The sequence below is a fragment of the Folsomia candida genome, unplaced genomic scaffold (assembly GCF_002217175.1).
Source record: "Folsomia candida strain VU population unplaced genomic scaffold, ASM221717v1 Fcan01_Sc025, whole genome shotgun sequence".
NCBI lineage: Eukaryota > Metazoa > Arthropoda > Collembola > Entomobryomorpha > Isotomidae > Folsomia > Folsomia candida.
The window spans coordinates 988,406-997,114 of NW_019091217.1; positions in this window are offsets into that span (position 1 = coordinate 988,406).

Consider the following 8,709-nt stretch of genomic DNA (forward strand, 5'->3'; position numbering starts at 1 on the left):
AGGTGCTGCTGCTGCTGGTGTATCTTTTTATTGTTGGAGGAGAGGTAATCCTTGATTCTGCAACAAACATGGAGTGAGGAGGAGAAAGTCGTGGAGAAATTCTGGCGGATGTCGGAACACGATTTGATAATAGGGACTAATAGAAGAGATCTCCTTCCAAAAGTTAACAAAGGGAGGAGGAGAAGAAATTCGCTGCTGTTCAATCTGGACGCCGTGCTCGCGTCGACGAGGACGACTACTGTTTACCCAAATAATTAAATCGGAGTGGAAGAGAAGAAGTAACTAAGTGAAGCAAATGGCAATACCTCCTCCAGCCAACAGACCCATTTCCCCCCTTCCTTTCATTAAGCGAATTTCCAGGATATTCAATCCTCCTGGAGAGGATGCTCTGTTGGTTCAGTTAGCGAAAAAAAACAGGTAGCAGCGGAGAAAGTGGAGTACGCGTAATATTGAGGAAGCAGAAAAACTCATTGCGTTACAAATCCTGCACATTCTTTTCCTTCTAATTAAATTCACGAGGGATACAATCCTTCATTTTCTGTGTAATTGTATAAACAGATCAATAATGCCAAGACTTAATTCATATTTTAATTCGAAAAATTCAGCAAAAGGGAATTGAAACAATGATTTACTCGTTTATTAGTCTGATTTTACGTGATAAAAACCCACGTGCGTCTATGAATGGTGGTAAATAGAGAGTGTATGCAATTTAGTCGGAATATTTGTAGGCTTTGCGTTACTTTTTCGTTATTTTGAACTTGAGCAGACACAAAGTAAAAGTTGATAAAAGTGAACTTTTTCCTTGAGCAGAGACCGAGTGGCTGCTGCTGCTCCACGCGCTTATTCTTACTGCCTTACTTCGCCGTGTTGTTGTTTCACTAAAAATTCTTGTACGTTGAAGTTAAGGAAAGTTGGCTTTCTCTCATCAGCTCTTGAGTCGGAGGAATGTGATGCTTTTAAAACCTCTCCCCTCGGATCAGTCCATCAGAGAGCATCCATTAACCCAATTATAGGCAACCTTTTGATGTTTGTATCATCTTGTTCCGGAGAAAAACTCGAGAGGATCGCGCGATCCTCCGACACACACAATTGCTGATCACGTTGAACAGCTCCAAGTTTTACAAACAACTTGATGGGACTTGTGTAGTTACTGATGCTGATCTGGCTCCCGTCCTCATCCTCCACATACCCAGTTCGACACAAGTAGCTTTCTTTATACTTGTGTCGATACAAGCAGTGATTCAAAGTTTCAAAACAGATCAGTTTGGAGACGTTTGGGGCTTGAAAAAATTAATTTTTCAAAATCAAAAACACAGTGAATGTATAGTAGCGGAGTGATGAGAGTGACGAGAACGAGATGTGTGACCCCTCCGAAGTTTTGCTCATTATCTTGGGGCGTCTTATAAAGGCAATAAACTTGTGTAATTCCTCTTTTATTTGCAGAGGTGGTGGAAGCGGAGCCACAAACAAGGGCGGCGGGGGGATCGGATGCCCGTGTCGTCTCGGAGGAAACAGACCGAGTCCACTTTGCTTGCCTCCATCTCACAAAGCCGTCATAATCTCTTTGGTCCGACAACAGTAGATCAAAAAGATGATGGAGAGAGACCAAGAAGAGGTGAAACACAATCCAGGCACACACAGCAGTTCAGGATTGAGTGACATGCCATCAGATCGCTGGATCCTCCCGTATTAACGAACAATGCTGTAAATCAATCACTACATAAATACGCTCACCATTTACTAAAGAGCATCCACTAAGGTTTTTGACTGCCCCGTAAAAGGCGCGCTAGGCGGGAACACAGCGAAATTAAATTTCGAAAAAAATATTTTTGAATAGACCAAGTTATAAGCTTTCCATTGATATATGTCACCAATTATTGAGTCATGGCTAAGACTAGAAAAACTTCGGTTGAAAGGCAAGAGTTAGAAAAAAGAGTGATTGAGTTTCACAAAAATCGAACAAACTATGATTCTAAAATCACTTGGCACTTTTTCAAGCAAGAAGGTATTTTTCATTCAAATGTCAACTTTTACATAAAAAAGTACGAGGAATCCAATGAACTCAAATTCAAAGTCCCCACTGGTCGACCTGCAAAGCTAGCGACGACAAAAGTCACAAATCGGATAAAAAAAATCTTCAAAAATCATCCATCAACGACAACGGCTGGCACCGCAGGTAAGGTCGAGATTTCAAAAAGCTATCTGTGCATAATCAAAGTCCATAAACTAGGGATTATAGCCAGGGCAAAAAAACCAGCACCAAATTACAAACCAACACAACAGGAAAGGATTCATGCGTGCTGGAAGAAATTGTTGAAGAAGATTCGTGGAAAAGTTGTCATCATGGACGATGAGCCCCACGTCACAGCTGACACTTCAAATCTTCCAGGAAGGCATTTTTTCCATAGTTCCAACCCCTGTGAAGTAAAATATGAAGACAAAGTCCAAAAGAAAGACCAATTCACAAAAAAATGAAGAATTTGGCAACGCATGTCTAGCATTGGTCATGTTTCCGATCCCGTTATTTTGGAGGGCACTGTAAACCAGGGGGTTTATCTTAAATCATGCATTAAAGGGGGATTGGAATCTTTTATTACTAAACATCATAAAAAAATAAAGTTTTGTTTTGGCCTGACCTCGCAAGGTCCCATGACGCCAAAAAGGTCACTCAATACCGACATCTGAAAAAAATTGAATTTGTGCCAAAAAATGGAAACCCACCAAATTTTCCTCAACTGCGACCCAGGGTGTATAAACTTTTTTGTTGTCCGTGGTTTCTCCTAAGGGGGTGATGCAAGGATGAATTTTTTTTCGAAAAATTAAAAGTTCGGGAATTGCATGCGATTTTGCTTTGAATTTGGTGGTTTCCATGGCAAAATCGCATGCAATTCGGGAATGCGGCTTCAATCATGGGAGCTGTCCCCAGTCAACGAGGATTAGAAGAATTATTTTATATTTTAAATGATAGGTCGTTTTATTTACAAAAATCCTGTAAGGGGCCGAATGGTGATCTCGGACGCCTATCCGGATCAAGTAAAGGTTTTCCCAACCCACCAACATCGGGTTTTTCCTCTACTCCCCAAGCCAACTAAGTGTATTTCATAGTTTATCAATGTTGATGTTAATAAATAATATTTGTTGTGTAAATAAATTAATTGGATAATAAAATAGCATGCAATTCCCGAACTTTTAATTTTTCGAAAAAAAATTCATCCTTGCATCACCCTCTTAGGAGAAACCACGGACAACAAAAAAGTTTATGCACCCTGACTGCGACCCATTGAGAAATTCTGAGCGCTGACTAAGTCCAAATATTCTAAGCTTTCAGAAACGCTAGATACCTTACGAAAATTTAAGAACAGATGGAGGAAAATCAGCTTGAAAGTAGGTGCAGTCTATGGGCGTAATTTGACGCGAAATCGGAAGAAGAAAATGCAATTTGTAGCAGACAGCAGAAGTGAATCATTAAAATTTGAACTGTATGGCAATCCAGACCCTTTGGTAATAAACATATGCAATTTTTTTGAAATTACATTAACTGTGTAAAAAGTTCTGAGCATTTTATTGCGTCAGTCAAAAACCTTAGTGGATGGTCTTTAACTCGTTGATGGCCAATTATTTAAACCCTCCTTTTCTCCACGATGCCATTAATTGACCGGTACAAAAAACCCCATGTTTTTTTCGTCAGGTTGAAATGATAAGGTGAAAACTTTCCCAATGTCGTGTTACACAACCAAATTGATAAAAATGGATAAAGGATAAGCCCACACGGAAATCAGGACGCGTGATCACGCATAAAAATTCAACGTGCACGAGTGGGTGTCGTGTCGCAATATTGACGCCAGCTTCATATTCTGGATTGCTTAAGTTGTGTAGAAATAAGAGCAACCTTCACCCACGTCTTATTTAAGAAAGACAAACACCTGTCACACCAACTTTGAACTTTGCTCCGTGTTCGACTCGATTTATATTTTTAAAGAACACTTGTGGCATATTGTTTGCATTGTGGAGTTCTCTATTTGCATATGCCACAATAGGTATTATGAAGATTTGGCTCAATTTTAGGATTAAAATTAAGGGACATAGCTGAGTACAAGTTTCTTAACCCTGCCGCATAATTTCCACTACTCGTAAGTACTACAGTCTACGATGGAGTATTTAACACTCTAATTCATATGCATAAATCGATGTCTGTAAAAAAGGAGCTCATGATATGAAACGCTCTGTTTCATGATGTGATGGAGCCGCACTTTAGCAATTTCCAACTCGCATAGCTCTCAATGAGCGGTGTCCTGGCGAAGGAAAAAGGGGGAACCCTCCAATCCACCTACAACACCCAGGAGACGTTTTTGAATCGGAACTCTCTCAGAGTGTTGAGACGAAGATTTGAATCCGTTGATTTATTCAGCTCCACTTTTCTCTCAGCACACGGATTGGGAGAGGAATAAGCTCTGGGGGTAAAAATTGAGAGTTTATCTCACTCCTCTTTCCCAGCCAAAGTGATTTACTAAATGGCCACGGCGTATCATGTTCCACTCTGATTTGATTTTCGCATAAAAGCTAAATGACCACTTGCCCAGAGTTCGGACTTTTGTTGGACAACTTTCACTTTTCCGCTGTCGAACTGGCACTTTGGCTGAAAGCATGTATCCACGGATCGGATCTGCGTGTGTATGTGGAACGGAACGACACCACAGTTTCTTCTTATCTACTCTCCTACTTACTACTTTTCCTACCAATGTGCATGCACAGCCACTCTGTGTGTGAATCTGACTACGAGAGTGTGACGACGAGGTGAAAGTTGTATTTATTAGAGTAATGGAATTCACGATTTGAGGATACGCCACGTCCCAATGTTGACACCGCGTTGACACCCAATTCTCTTCAAAGGTTACTTTTGTTTATAAATATCTATTCATATTTTCAACATTAATTGCAGCTCAATTGTTACAATTGAGCTGCGTTTTGTTTCATGGGCTGAAATCCATGCAGACCAATAGCCCGTGAGTAGGTGCTGGTTTCCTGTTCACTGAATGCAATGCCACGTCCGTGGTTTCATATCCCAGCAGAGACATCAGTCTTTCTCTCCCCCAACCAACTCTCTCCGCTATTTCGTGTCCTGTTTTAGTTTAGCATTCCAGGCGAAATCCAGAGAAAAATCTCAACCTGCTACAATCTTGTTTCACATCCAACATCCACAGCCACCATCCACCCCGACCATTATTCATGCCTCCTACTCCTCCACCACCACAAAAATCGTCCGTCCGTCCGTCCGTCTTCCTCCCTTGGAAAAAAGTCATTTTTACAACTTGGAGTGAAACGTATAATAATATTCTGCTCTTTCCAAATAAAAATATTATTTGAAGCTTCTCGCCATTGGGTCGGTCCGCGACGACGACGACGACGACGAGGTCCTTATTGATGCTGGTACTTTTTTGTCTTCTTCACGACGAGGACGAGAGAAAGGGCGGGTTTGCATTGAGCCAGGGGCGGATTCATTGCTTAATCCACTTAAATCCTATGATCAATCTCGGATTTTAATAGGCAATATAAATCTACGGTGGAGGGTATCATCAGCATTACGTAATAAGCAGTAAGTGTCTCTATCAATCATTCCAGGCAGTGGCAAAAAAGAGCATGTAAGAGTTGTGCAAAGAGTGCAGTGTGCAGAAGCATCTGAAATCTTCAAGGGAAGAGCACAGGTTAAGCGCTAATTCATTCATACTGAAAGCAACAATAAGTGGAAGAGATTAATATTTCAGGGCTTTAATTGCCTAAATTATGAAACTGGGCTCAGAATCCGAAATGCCTCTCTTGACGACCGAAGCGAGCTTGTTTTTCTCGGAATCCACCCCTTTTTCTTCTCGTTGAGGAAACATTAGCGTGGGGATATTTGCTCAAGTCATGATAAGTGTGTGTATGCAGAGCTATAATGCATAACATTTTATTATATTAGATTCTAATTTGGAGGCATAAAGGAGGGAGATGTGGGGGCTGGGTTTATCTTGTTCCGTTGAGTTTCCCTTTGTGCCGCATGTTGAACATGGGTGCAAAAAGACGTTGACAGAAAACAAGCCCATGTCATGAATTTGGATGGAGGAGGCTCGAAATAATGTAATTTAATGCTATCATACGGCTTCATTTCGTTAGCTGGCTTTCTCTCCATGACATGAAGAAATACATTGAATAAATGCGAAATAAAAAATCCAGTCGCATTTCAACCTCGCAATTGAGAACGAGTCCAAATATAATGCAAACTGTAGTAAATTTTGTACAATTTTCCCCCGCTTTGTGTTTCGCACATAAGTATCATGTAAAATAATGTATTCAGCTTCTTACTCAAGCAGAACAATGATACAACGGAGCATAATGTAATGTAATGTCACCCAAGTAAATCCCATGCTCCACAGTAAAGTGGTGAATGGAATAATGTGTAAGTAATGTATGGGTAATGTGGCAGGCATTATATGACTCTGCATATGTAGTCTCCTCACAATAAATATATCACCAAATTGGGTAGGAAACAACGACCTGCAAAAATCCTGTCACATGACCAATCAATTTGCACTAATTTGCAAATAATGTGCCACAAGGTTTCATCAGTTGTTTAAAAATTTGCAAATGAGCAGCAATGTGCTGTCGCTCCTTCCTGGAAGGAAGACCTTGAGAAAGATGGGACAATGTATCGTCCTCGTCGTCGTGCCATCCTCCCTCCCACCCAACGACGACGACGAGGACGGGAAGGCAGAGAACGTCTCGGCTTTCACTTTTCCAGTTTTACTTTTAGTTTTAGTGGAAACCATTTCCATGAATCAAACTAGCTCAGTGATATTGATTACACTTGTTTCTTTTTGCATTGAGACGTCTCGTTGACAGCATAAAATATCGAACCTTCGAAGCTCTCATGCCCACTGCATTGTGAGACTTTTTTGTCATCCCTTTATAACTACTCCTCAATCCCAGTCCCACCACTTCGAGATGGACTCCATCCTTCTCCCCACAGAAAAACATTCCCCACTTGCTACACATCCACAAATACATCTCGCGTTCCTACGTACGCTGGTAGTTAGTGCTGCAATAATGTAATGTTCTTTTGACTTTTCTTCTGCTTTGTACTCCTAACCTTTATCTCGATCTTGTAGGTTGTGTACAAATGTCGTGCGACTCCGCCTCCAGACTTGCGACACTCTGCCATATAAATGGAACCCTGCTTACTTACTTGGTCTATGGCACTGTGTCGTAATGTCGTTTTGGAGCAGAGGGGAAGGGAATGGTGACCAGAGGGTACAAGAACTGAATCTCTCTCTCTCTCGGCTGCACTTGACATGAGATGTTTTATGAGGCTAGGAAAAATTTTGATTGTGGATTTTATGATGGCAAAGCTAAAACATTATGCTGATAAGAATTATGTATACTCACTCACCCAAAGATGTGTTTAATTTTAAGGAACGTTGTGAAACGGATGAAGTCATTACTACTACACGACATTCATCGGTTGGACAAGCTCTCCTCGAGTGACTGACTGACTGTTGATGTTGACCAGTGAAGGAGGCGAAATGACAGTAACAGATTGTATTGGGCGTTGAAGTAAAAGCTGGCATAAAGGTCGGAATGTGTCCTGCTCACCATAAATAAGCATCGTGCTGTTGTCTTGCTGTTGTCGTTGCCCAAATAATCGAGCCTGCCTCGGAACGAGTGTGGGTTAGGAGTCCTTTCTATTCTGATTCGACTCCATGTCCCCGTCGCTTTGATTTGTTCGACAGCGGACAAACGAGTACAAATTGTACTCTCAATGCATGCCAATTGGCAGGCAAACGACACCAAAACAAATCGATCTTGGGATTTTGCGACGGATAGATTGGGTCAAAGATTTTGGGGAAATGGGTTGTTTACAAATGGATTACTGCAAAAATTAAGGACCGTTTAGAGTTACGTACCTACATTCTCCGAGAGATTTTCTTTAGGGTGCAGAAAAGTCATCATCATTCTTTACTACGACGATTATGCGTATAATATTCGTGGAAACGGGACTGTTTTGAGTAAACTTTTGTATTGGACACGTGTTCCGCTTGTGACAAAGAAGAATGTAATTTTATTTTTGATAAGCGTAATCCTGATCAAATAGGACATTTGAAGTGTATAAGTATATAAAAGGATTATTGCACTCTTTGAGCCAGACGATCCGAATTTGCTGAAAGGCAGGGAGCTGGCTGGGCAATGAATGTGATCATCTCTTCAGTTGTGAAAGAAAACGGTAATAAAATCCATTTGAAGATTTGAACATCATGAAGCAATCTGAAACTGATTCGGTGAATCCAAATTCCAAATCCTGCAAATCCCGATTTTCAAGCACTTTTATGAGCGTGGAAAGATCGTGTTGTAAGGTGAACATGGAGCCTTCTCCACTCCAATCAGAAAATTGAGAGGAAAAAAGAAGAATCAGACCCTGCCCGTGTCACGCATACAAATTTCTCGCCGAATCCCAAAGCAACATCACCTCTGACGGAACCCATGCCAGCAACTCACTCACTGCATGACGACGGTGACGACGGTGGGGGAAACAGCGTGAGGACTCGTCGTGATGTGTGATCTTACTACGACGCTCCTCAGTGTCATACCAACAACCAGCTAATCTTCACGAAACACTTTGTCGTACTTATTCGTGAGGAGGTGAAATTCACCCGCATCCACGGAAATACGTATAGACAG